This window comes from Rhinatrema bivittatum, chromosome 1, assembly GCF_901001135.1.
Source record: "Rhinatrema bivittatum chromosome 1, aRhiBiv1.1, whole genome shotgun sequence".
In the NCBI taxonomy this organism is placed as follows: Eukaryota; Metazoa; Chordata; class Amphibia; order Gymnophiona; family Rhinatrematidae; genus Rhinatrema; species Rhinatrema bivittatum.
The window spans coordinates 127,930,002-127,942,383 of NC_042615.1; the positions used below are offsets into that span (position 1 = coordinate 127,930,002).

The window sequence follows — 12,382 nt, forward strand, 5'->3', positions numbered from 1 at the left end:
TAAGCTGTTTCATTGTATTCGACTAAGGAATTTTTTCCTGCTTTTTCTGTTTCACTGTAAACCGGCATGATTTGCATTTAATGCAAGAATGTCGGTATATAAAAGTTAAAAATAATAATAATAATAAATGTATCATAAAGAAAGAGAGTGATACCTATATATTCTTTTCTCCCGAACAGCTGTGAGTTTATTTAGATTCTTTTCTTTCAGAAGTACCATAGGGAACCAGATAAATAAAAGAAAAACAGCTCTGTGATCAGGTAAAGCCTTATTATATTTCTTTAATTTCCTAATAGTTCTCTAAGTTTAGCCTCCGGAGTTTCAATTGTATTGAGATTAGGGTTAGCCCATTAGAATTTTCTTGTGTTATATATGTAATTACTTATGTTAAAAATTTTCTCTAATGTGGTATAACATGTTTCCTGTATACTTTAAAATGTATTAGAAAAAGTGATAAATAAAGAATTAAAAAAAAAATTGAGACTCTGTGCAGAGGTAGTTTTAGCACTTTTGTCAACCCAAACAAAATTACCCCTGGCCACCTGGGTAAGCAGAGTTGCTTACCTGTAACAGGTGTTCTCAAAGGGCAGCAGGATGTCAGTCCTCACACATGGGTGACATCTGATGAAGCCTTGCATGGAAAAATTATGTCAAGGTTTCTAGAACTTTGAGCATCATTGAGCATGTTCATGCATGCAATATACCATGCATCCATACGTAGAAATCAAGAGAATAAAATAATAAAGGAGAAAACACTCAACAGTGGAAACCCAACTCTGTGGGCACCAATTCACGCTGCAGAGACCCTCGATGCCTTCTCCAAAATATTGTAGGTCAATAGACCCCATGTTTTCAGCACTCTAGATCCTTATGCACCAGTGTGTCTTGCTGCTGCTGAGGCAATTGCTCACCTGCATCTGCAGCAACAAGACACACTGCTTCCAGATGTCCTGCGTATATTGGCTCATGTAGAGCTGGTAGGCCGCTATGTGGGCAATAAGCATAGAGCCCTGGAACATCTTTCTCCCAAGAGCATTCATTGCTCTGTGGTGATTCTCTGGGGATGCCAAGGAATGGATCAAAAGCATTTTCCCTTTTTGAGAGTGGATTTGACTGACTGGTGGGGTAACTGACACTTGTCGAATCAGACAGCCTTTTGGAGATAAATCATGTCTGTCTTCCTATTCACGGAAGGCACTGTGAGAGGGTGTTCCCACACCCTCATCAGTAACTCCACAAGGATATTGTGCACATGTCTGCCATGATCTCCTTGGGAGGTTCCATGAACTGGAGAATACCTAGCATTTTGTGCTTGGTATCCTCTTCAGTCATCAACTGAAATAGGATGGCCTCTGCCATCACCCAAACAAAACCTGTGAAGGAGAGGTTCTCTGGTGAGGACTTCCTCTGATCCTCTGAAGGAGATGGTTCTGAAGAGAGACCATCCGAAGTGTTATCGGAAGCCATGAAGGAATCATCCCCTTAGGGATCATAGGTGTTTTAATCTCCGCTGGTCATTGACTGGTTGTTTTGGCCCAGGCCCCACTGATGTCACCAGTATTGGGGAGCTTCCTCCTCTGAGTAACCAGGGCCAACAACCAGATTGGCAGGTGGCGGAAGCAGTGTCCTGCAGGGCATCGATGCCATCCCAGGAACCGACACCAACTGGGTCAGTAACATGTTGATAAGCTCATGCAGGGATTCCAGCAGTGGCTCGACACACAATGGTGCCAATGTTGATGCAGTTGCTGCCACAATGCCGAGGCTGCACATTGCCTTCTCGATGGCCAGCTGCACACACCTCTCCAATTTCTGCTCAAACATAGCTATTGCCAAGACAGACTGAGACACAGGAAAATTGGTTCTTACCTGCTAATTTTCGTTCCTGTAGTACCACGGATCAGTCCAGACCGTGGGTTGAGCCTCCTGTCCAGCAGGTAGAGACAGACCAAAACTGTGAGGGTATCCTATATCAGGACAGAGCCTACCCTACACCCCTTCAGTATAAAGTACTTTCAAAGCAGATATAACTTCCCATAGATCAAGCAAGCAATAAGAAAAAACTAACAAATTGAACAAGTGAACAATTGAAAGGATTCTGTATGAAGAAAAATGCTCTTGCATGCAATTTTATTTTCATCTGGTAGATGCTTCCCGTGCCTTTAGTAAAAGTAGACAACAAATCAGATAATTGAAAAAACCTGTAGAAAAAGACAGAACATTCGAGCGGACGTATCAGATCTAGTACGGGAGGGTATCTGGACTGATCCGTGGTACTACAGAATGAAAATTAGCAGGTAAGAACCAATTTTCCTTTCGCTGTGCATACCCGGATCAGTCCAGACCGTGGGATGTACCAAAGCTTCCCTAAACAGGGTGGGACCGAGGCAGTCCCACTCGAAGAACATGCCGCCCAAAGGAGCCAAAAAACTGGAACCTGTACATCCAGACGGTAATTATGAGCAAAAGAATGAGGGATTTCCAAGTAGCTGCCCTACATATTTCCTGCAGAGAGACCAATTGACTCTCCACTCAAAAAGTAGCCTGAGACCGTAAGGAATGAGCTTTTAAGACTTCCGGCATGGGCCGACCCTTACAGATGTAAATCGACGCAATGGCCTCCTTTAGCCAACGCGCGATAGTGGCCTTGGAAACCTTATTACATTTGGCCCACTCCACAGAACAAACAAGTGGTCAGAGACCCGGAACTCATTTGTAACCTGAAGGTAATGCAGCAAGACCCGTTTCACATCGAGGCGCAGCAGATCACCCCAGCTGTATTTGCTACTTCTGACGAAGAAAAAGCCGGAGGTTCCATGGACTGATTGACATGAAAAGAAGACACGACCTTTGGCAAGAAAGAGGGTACTGTCTTAAGGGATATCCCTGAATCCGAGAAACGTAGGAAAGGCTCTCTGCATGACAACGCTTGGAGCTCTGAGATTCTTCTGGCTGAACAAATAGACACCAAAAAGACGGTTTTGAGAGTCAAATCCTTAAGCATAGCCCTCCTTAAAGGTTCAAAAGGAGCTTCGCAGAGAACCCAGAGAACCAAGTTAAGACTCCACGAGGGATAAGTAATCCGGACCGGAGGATTCAAGTGCTTGGCTCCCTTGAGAAAATGGACGACATCTGGATGAGCCGCCACTGAGTAACCGTCAATGGTACCTAAGAGAACCGAGAGCGGAGACTTGCACTCACAAGGAACTGAATGACAACCCCTTGGCGAGACCGTTCTGGAGAAAGGAAAGGACCTGGGAAACTGGAGCCTTACGAGCAGAGATACCTGAGGCGACACACACATTTTCAAAAACCTTCCATACTCTGACATAAGCAAGCGAGGTAGTCGGCTTTCTGGCCCGCAATACAGTGGATATAACTTCTTCCTTATATCCCTTCTTTCTCAATCTCCGCCGTTCAAAAGCCAGGCTGCTAGACAGAAGCGATCTGCCTTATCGAAAAATACGGGACCCTGCCGAAGAAGATGGGAAAGATGACCGAGGCGTAGGGGATCGTCCGTGGCTAGATTCACGAGCTCCGCAAACCATGGTCTGTGAGCCCATTCCAGAGCCACTAGAATGACAGGCCCGCGATGAAGCTCGATTCTTCGGAGTACTTTGCCCACTAACGGCCAGGGAGGGAACACGTTCAGTTCCGCGCAATGTTCCCGTCTGCGGCTGAAGAACCGACGGGCTTTCACATTGGTCATGGTGGCCATCAGATCCAAGTGAGGGGGACTCCACCTGCGGATGATCAGGTTCATCACTGCATCTGACAATTCCCACTCGGCTGGGTCTAACCTCTGACGACTGAGGAAATCCGCTTGAACGTTCTCCTTCCCCGCAATATGGGATGCCGCAAAGCGCTCTAGATGATGTTCCGCCCATGCGAAGAGCCTGCTGGCTTCCAGAGCGACTTGGTGACTCCTGGTGCCCCCTTGTCGGTTGATTAGGCTACAGTGGTGGAATTGTCTGACAGGACCCGCACCGCCTTGTGGAGGAGTAGGGGAAGGAAGGCCTTGAGAGCCAGTCAGACCGCTCGAGCTTCCAGTCGATTGATGTGCCAGCGAGATTGGGTCGGAGACCAATACCCCTGAGCAGACTGGGTCTGGCATACAGCTCCCCAGCCAGAGAGGCTGGCATCCATTGTTACCATGATCCACTGCGGTGTCAGAAGGGTCACCCCCTTCTGAAGATGGGCAGGCGATAGCCACCACTGCAGTTCTGCGACGATAGACTCGGAGAGTGGCAGGGGCATCTGAAACTGTTCCTATACCAGTTTCCAGTGGGATAGCAAGGCTTTCTGTAACGGACGCATATGCGCAAAAGCCCAGGGGACCAGACTGATAGTGGAGGCCATGGACCCTAGAACCTGGAGATAATCCCAGGCCGTTGGTAGGGCAAGAGAGAGAAAATTGCGCACTTGGCCCCTGAGTTAGAGCAATCGGTATTCCAGGAGAAACAACCTGCCTACTCGAGTGTTGAATTGCGCCCCCAGGAATTTCAATGTCTGGGAGAGTTGAAGCTTGCTCTTGGGAAAGTTGATGCCCCACCTCAGAGAGATCAGACACAACAGGACCTCGCTGACTGCCAGCTGGCAAAGAGACTTTGATTTGGCCCAGATGAGCCAATCGTCCAGGTAAGGATGGACTGACGCAGGGTGGCCAGAACTACCACCATTACCTTGGTGAAAGTGCAAAGTGCCGTGGCAAGACCGAAGGGGAGTGCTTGAAACTGAAAATGTTGGCCCAGTATCTTGAGCCAAAGATACAGCTGGTGATCGCAGTGAATTGGGATGTGTAAGTAGGCCTCCGTCAGATCGAGCGAGGCCAAGAATTCTCTGGATCAAATTGCAGCTATCACTACCCTCAAGGTTTCCATCTGAAAATGGGGAACCTTGAGAGCCCGGTTGACACGCTTGAGATCCAAAATTGGACGAATGGAGCCTTCCTTTTTGGGCATGACGAAGTGGATGGAATATTGGCTGGACCCTTGTTCTTCGACTGGGACTATGGCCCCCAGTTCCAGCAGCCTCCGCAGGGTTTGTTCGACCGCAGGCCTCTTTCGACTTCCGCAGGGGGAGATCAGGTGAAGATCCGGTAGGTCTCGAGCACATTCTAACATGTAGCCTTTTTCTATCACCTCTAGGACCCACTGATCCTTCGTTATGGTGGCCCATTCCCCGAGAAATTGGGTCAGTTGTCCACCTAAGTCTCAAACGGAGGAATGAGCCGACCCCATCTCATTGAGAGGAGGGCTTGGTGACCGAGTGTTGCTGGCTACTATCCCTGAAGGGCAGATGTCCCCGAAAGGAATGAGGCCAGGATTGAGATCGGGAAGCCTTACCCCTCGGGAACGAGCCTCTTGCCCTGGTGGAAAAACGGCATTGCCCCCTAAATCTAGTGCAGGAGAGTAAGAAGGACTTAGACTGTTTCGGGCGGTCCTCCGGCAACTTATGAACCTTATTTTCTCCCAGGGATTTGATAAGTTGCTCTAGGTCCTCACCAAAAAGCAACTGGCTCTTGAAGGGAAGGGTTCCAAACTGCACTTTGAAATAGGTGTCCGCAGACCAATTTCTCAGCCAGATGAGGCGCCTGGCCGAGACCGCGAAGACCATTGCCTTGGCTTGCACTCACAGAAGATCGTACAGGGCGTCCGCCCCATATGCAATCGCTCCCTCCAAGTGATCCACCTGCTCTGCCTCTGCAGATGGGAGGTCTTGGTGCTGAGTAATTGTTGAACCCACCTGAGGCTTGCCCGCTGCATGAGACTGCCGCAGATTGTCACCCAAACTCCCAAGGACAGGACCTCAAATATGCGTTTAAGATAAAATTCCAATTTGCGGTCCTGGACATCCTTTAGAGCCATAGCCCCAACCACCGGGATGGTGGTGTGTTTGGTAAGTGCCGTGACAGAGGAATCTACTTTGGGCATCTTAAGTAGATTCAAGCAGTCCTCAGGAAGGGGTAGAGCTTGCCCATAGCCCTCCCCACTTGGAGTCCCACCTCAGGAGACTCCCATTCCCTAAGGAGCATCAGCTTATGCATAGGGTGAAAAGGAAAAGTACATGGAAGAACCCTAAGTCCCGCCAGGACCAGGTCCATGTTGGCAGGCACTGCGGCCGTAACTGTATCCCCCAGGGGCAACTCAATTCCCAGTTCCTGTAAAATGAAGGGAATGAGTGGTTCTAGTTCCTCCTTTTGAAATAAGCGTAACACCCGAGGGTCATCCCCATCGAGGGGGGGGGGGGTAGGAAGCAGCGGATCAACATCCAGATCTGGAATTGGGACCGGCAGCGACTGTGGCAGATCCGGAGGCGGCGGGACCCCCGGGACCACCCTAACCCTATCCGAGCCCTGGCTCTCCGGCGCCTTCGGAGGTTGCGGAGGAGAAATTTGTGGGTTTTTTTGGTGGGGGGGGGGGGGTGTCCGGGGATGGATCTTCCTCCTGCTGTAAGCTGGCTAAATAAGGACTTGTGCATAAGAAGCACAAACTCCGCAGAGAAACAAGACGGGGGGGGGGGGGAGGGGTAGGAGAGGGGGAGGGAAAGGTCAGGTACCCCCTCCGGGGCATGAGGGGGGCTCAAATCCGGAGGAGAAACTAAACAAATCAGACTCACTTTCCTCCTGCACATCCGATTCTGCATTTGAGCCTGCTTCCAAGATGGCCACCGTTCCCGTGGTTTTCTGGGCCGGGAATGGCCTGGCCACATGGCGGGGAACTCGCCCCCGGGTCGCTGCAGGTGAGGGGACTGATGAGGGACCATTCCCACCCGGTAGGCATCCTGAACAGAGGCCTCCGTGGGAAAAACGTGTGGCAGACATGCTTTACAGGTGCTAGAACGGGGCATCAGCACTGAAGAAAAAAAAATCGCTAAAAAAGTAAAAACAGCTGAGCTGTGCAGGGTTGAAGTCGGTCAGCGGAGGCAGCGACTGAACTCTGCAAGCTGCCGGAGCTATCCACAGTTCTTAAAAAGTAACAAATACAAGTAACAAATACAGCCCTGCTTGTCCCCTTCTCAGCTAAGCCAGAGGAAAAACACTCCCTGAGAGGGTACTGTTTTACAGTAGACAGCTAGATAATGGGGAAGGGACTGGACCACCAGTACCCCAGATGGTCACTGGGAAAACGTGGCCTAGGATGGGCAAGCCCCCCCCCCCCCCCCCGGGCTCCCAGCAGAGTGGAGAGACTGAACTGTCTCTGTGAGGAAAAAAAGGAAGAAAACTTTCAAAGTCCTCTTTTTTTTTTTTTTTAAAACAAGAATTTAATACTTGCTTGATCCAGACCAAAAGTAAAGAAAATCCCCTCAGGAAAACTAAGGGAAGAAGAAGAAGGGGAACCGTAAGTTCAGCTGCCTGCACCAGCTGGAGACAGATGAATACTGAAGGGGTGTAGGGTAGGCTCTGTCCTGATATACGATACCCTCACAGTTTTTGTCTGTCTCCACCTGCTGGACAGGAGTCTCAACCCACAGTCTGGACTGATCTGGGTATATACAGGGAAAGAAGGTATAACTGATCCTCTTTGGTACTGAGAGGTGGATCGGTGGCTGGCATCGGGACCAATGCAGACCGTGGTGTGCTCCTGCATCGATGGAGGACTGGCTCTTCTCACCACAGGGTCACTTTGGAGGCATCACAGCAGAAGCTGGTGCATCCCCATGCCCAGCACCAAGCATCAACAGGAACCGATGCCGATGCTTCCTCAATTTCCCTCAATGCTTGGATCAGTCCTTCCCTGGTGCAGAGGTTGAGGATGATGAACTCAACATCCTAGACCTAGAGGAGCTCGATGATGGCAGGTTTCCGGCACCCCTCTCAGCTGACAAACTTGAAGGAACCGGCAGCTTGGCCAATTTGATGGTTCGGTGTTCATCGATGTGGCTCTGAGGTCCCTCAGTGCTGATGCCTCCAATGCTGATGGATCAGTCTTCTCAGGCTTGAAGAGGCACTCCATTTAGTCAAGCTGGATCTTACATTCGTTTGGAGTCATCTTGGCAAACTTGCTGCAACCCCAGATATCATGCGATGCCCCAAGAGAGAAGACACATTTATCATGGAGATTCATGATAGACATGTCCTCATATACCTGGTGCACCACTTAAAATCCGAAGTGGTCATGTTGTTGCAAAACAATAGGGATGTGAGATTGAAATTGATGGCAACACCCTTCGATGGCTGGCAGGCACCAAGCGCACCGCCGCCCTGGGGGTATCGACAACAAAAACAGACTTACCCAAAACTGTCAAAAAATCTGTTCAGGACACTAATGGGAGAACTGGGAGGACCCCACATTCACTGTGCAAGGAAGCATGAAAAATTTCTAGTGAAAAAGACAACTTAAGTAGGAGAAAAAGTTTGAAAAATTGAGGCTCACCTGACAATGAGATGTGAGGCTCCACAGAAAAGAAGAGACTAAGGGGATCCTGCATGGATGCGTGGTATATTGCATGTGTGAGCATGCGCAATGAGTCTCAGTCAAAGTTCTAGAAACTTTGACATAAGTTTTCCATGCTGGGCTCCATCTGATGTTGTCATCCATGTGAGAGGACTGCCATCCTGCTTTGTCCTTGAAGAACCACAATTATCCAAGCCCTAAAAAATCAAGGACACACACAAAGTTGAAACTATAAAACAATTTTACTTTGAAAATTTAAAAAAACTATTTACAAATTTCAAAATAAATAAGACAAGGGTGGGACAAATTAGGAACCAAACTATTTACAATAACATAAAAAAGGGCCGGTGCAGTAGGGAGGCCATGGTCAGCAGACTTAAGGGTCTGGCTGGTAAAATTGCCAGGTGCCAAGCTATGATCTGCAGTACCAGGGTGTGGCACTGCAGGGTCTCAACTTGGCACTCTTTTGTAGCAACCAGACCCTCAAGGGATGCTTGGATTGCCCTCAGCACCTCCACCATCATCTGCATACCGTCGCCAAACAAGCACTGAGAAATAGGCTCATGATCTGGAGTGGGTGCTCTAGACGATGAACCTGGTTCTGCAGCCGGGGCAGCAGATGATGGTGGAACAGCTAGAAGGTAATGCAGACTTCTCTTGGCCAGCAATGGCTGGCCAGTCTTCGTCCCAGCATCCCTATTTCCCCGGTCCAAAAGGGAAGGAGGCCCTACTAGGATGGGGAGAGGGTGCTGTGGCCTGGGGTGCGCCTCCTGGAGGTGGAGAATTGCTACTTCCTCCGGTTCTCCTGATGGTGGGTGGGGTGGGGGAGGAGCTTCTTGCTCCTCCCCCAGCGAGGGCAGCTGCATCAGCAGAGTCTGGGGCTGGGTCGTCGCTAAACCGTCCTGCTCCTGCTGCAGCTCCTTCTCATGATGTTCTTCTTGCTGCTCCTCCTCCAGTGACGAGTTGTTGTCATCTGTGAAGAGAACAGCAATAGTGTGTCATGTTGTGTGCTTCCATTCTGTTAGAGGGTATTCCTTTAGTTAGGGAGATGTAGGGCAAGGGAAAAACTCGTAAATATGGGCTATGACATCCTATATGTGGTGCCTAACTCATAGAAAAATCCTTTGACATTCAGGATACAAATTTCAGCTGGCTGTAGTTTGATGCTGCCTTGCATGTGCAATGGGCTGTGTGTTTGGCTCAGTGACAGGGTTTGATGTGATGGGTAGTAGACTACATAGCTAGGCATCTAGGGACATGAAACTGTACATAGTTGTGTTGGATGGGGCCATATAATTAGCATGTAAATAAATGTTAGAGTGGTTGTGAAGAGCCTGAAGGGTTACTAGATAGGCCAGAGGGTATCTCTTATTGAATACCTCATGACAGCACTGCTTGTGACCCAGAGAACTTTCACAATGTATGTTTAAATGAGGATTTTTGGAAGCTAAGCAGTAGGCCCTTAGTGTGTGTGCTGGAAGAAAGTGGACCTAAACAGGCCATGTGAATATGGTCTTGATGGCTACAGAAATAACTTACTTCCATCCCCATCCCGCCGAGCCTTTATCCACCTCCGCTTGTGCAGATGCAACCACCGGGTCTTCTTTAGGTCCTTAATCTATAGGGAGGAATATGATGACAAAGTTGAGTGTGATATCCATAATGGTATGTCATCATGTATCCTATTGATGTCTGAAGTGGGTAGCATGCTTCTTTCCACTCCATTATGATACACAGAAGTGATGTGATGCAACTTGCATCAAAAGTATATTTGCACAGGCAACCTCCATGAAGGGCCCTAATATCCCAGGTCATTATTAAGGTAGCTGTGCAGTGCAGCCAGCAGGAATATCCAATTACATAGAGGGGTCAGCTTTGTGGAGTACCAAGAACTATATGACAGGCCCTAACAATGTATAACATTGGCAATATACTGTATATACATTAATGCTATAACACATTATATTTATATAATCTATCTTTAAATAATATAATATTATATATTACATTATCCATGCATAAATATTTACTCTGGTGCTATATTATGGCCAATTCTAGCATCCTAGTTCCCCCCATGCACTAACATACCTATCCCCAGCCCCTAGTGCCCCATACACTAATGTATCTATCCCCAGCTCCTAGTGTCCTCTCATGCACAAACGTACTTATCCCCAACCCCTAGTGCCCCCATATACTATCGTACCTACCTCCTGCCTGTAGTACCCTCCCCATGCACTAACATACCTATCCTCAGTCCCTAGGGCCCCCCCATGCTCTAACATACCCACCCCTACTACTTACCCCATGTGGGTGGGAGGTTCCCCTGTTGAAGGCTGGGCGCAGCGCAGATTGCGCTTCACACTAGTGTGGGGAAACAGGTTCTTTTCATTTTCCACCACCAGGGATGCCAAACGGGTGACATCTCTGGTGGTAAAATTGGGTTGCTGCGCTGGTGGGAGGCATCATGGTTCAGCATACCAGGAAGAACAGGAAGTGCCACCCTCATGGAACCATGTGCATACATATACATATATGCAGCTATGTGCACATATATGTATGCACATGACTGTGCACAATCACCACAGTGAACTTGTGTGCATTTTGTAAGGTGTGCACACATGGACATGCATAATGCAAAATGGTTTCCTTTGCGCATGTGTGCCCATGTGCAAGTGCTCATGGGCACAATCACGTATGTTTGGAAGTTACCACTTATGTGAATTAGTACAGGAACAGAACACACATTTACTAGCAGCAAATCAGGTGTTAGAAAACAAAGCTAATCATTATGAAGCAGAAAAAAAAGAATTGTTAGAATCTTTATCTAGGACAATGATAGACATCTACTGGTCCAAGAAGTAAAGAGCTTAGGGGCCAATGCAAAAATCTTGTGCTGAAAGCGGGCGCTGTGTATTCAGCGCCCACTTTCATAACACGTTACCAGGCACCTCTCCTGGGGCGCGATGCAATGTTTACATTAGGGCTCGCGTTGTCAAGGAGGCGCTAGGGGCAATTGTGCACACCTAGCGCCTCATTAACAGTGCAAGCTGGAAAGAGGTCTGCTGTGGTGGCTGTCTGCCGGTTAACCAGCGCACAAGCAGATTCAGCGTCCATTCTCCCAACCTGACTACCGACACCAGAAGGAGTGTATAAAATCAATATTAAAGTGTCGGGCACTTAATATTAATTTATTTACTCCTTCACTTATTGCGGATTGGTCCCTTTACTGTCACATGTCAGTGAAAGCAGAGTTGCTTACCTGTAACAGGTGTTCTAACAGGAAAGCAGGATGTTAGTATTCACATGTAGGTGACATCATCAGGATGAAGCCCAATCATGGAAAACGTTTGTCAAAGTTTCTAGAACTTTGACTGGTACCACTGAGCATGCCCAGCATGGCACCAACCCTGCATCCAGCAGGGGTCCCCCTTCAGTCTTGTTTGTAGTAAAGTACGAGCAAAAAATAAAAGAATAAAATGTAACGGACCCAACTCCGCGGGGTGGTGGGTGGGTTTTGTTAGGACTAACATCCTGCTGTCCTGTAAGAACACCTGTTACAGGTAAGCAACTCTGCTTTCTCACAGGACAAGCAGGATGGTAGTCCTCACATGTGGGTGATTAGCAAGCTATAGGATGCCTGAAAGTAATATAGCCAAAATTACCGAATGACGTGCAACAGGAACAAGAACTGTGGTAGTTTTGGTTAATCGGGCAGCCTGATCATCTCCCTGGGTCGCAGGAAGGAAGTTGGGTAAGAACATGCCATACTGGGTCAGACCAAGAGTCCATCAAGCCCAGCATCCTGTTTCCAACAGTGGCCAATCCAGGCCATAAGAACCTGGCAAGTACCCAAAAACTGCCTATTTCATGTTACCGTTGCTAGAAATAGCATTGGCTATTTTCTAAGTCAACTTAATTAATAGCAGGTAATGGACTTATCCAAACCTTTTTTAAACACAGCTATACTAACTGAACTAACCACGTCC

The 12,382-nt window shown here is 48.2% G+C and overlaps 1 protein-coding gene across 2 annotated transcripts in view; it reads right to left on the reverse strand.

The window, feature by feature from the left end:
• The window catches only part of ZDHHC2 (zinc finger DHHC-type containing 2), a 355,423-nt gene that overhangs the window by 30,564 nt on the left and 312,477 nt on the right, over positions 1–12,382 (reverse strand). Inside the window, exons 12-13 of one of the 2 annotated variants that reach the window (XR_003854336.1) lie at positions 9,936–10,014; positions 8,703–9,369 (exon numbers count right to left, since the gene is read on the reverse strand). The exons of the other annotated variant lie outside the window; for it this stretch is intronic. The gene's annotated coding sequence lies outside the window, so the exon portion shown is untranslated. Of the gene's footprint in view, positions 1–8,702; positions 9,370–9,935; positions 10,015–12,382 lie in introns of those variants that run through there. 2 annotated transcript variants of the gene reach the window in all.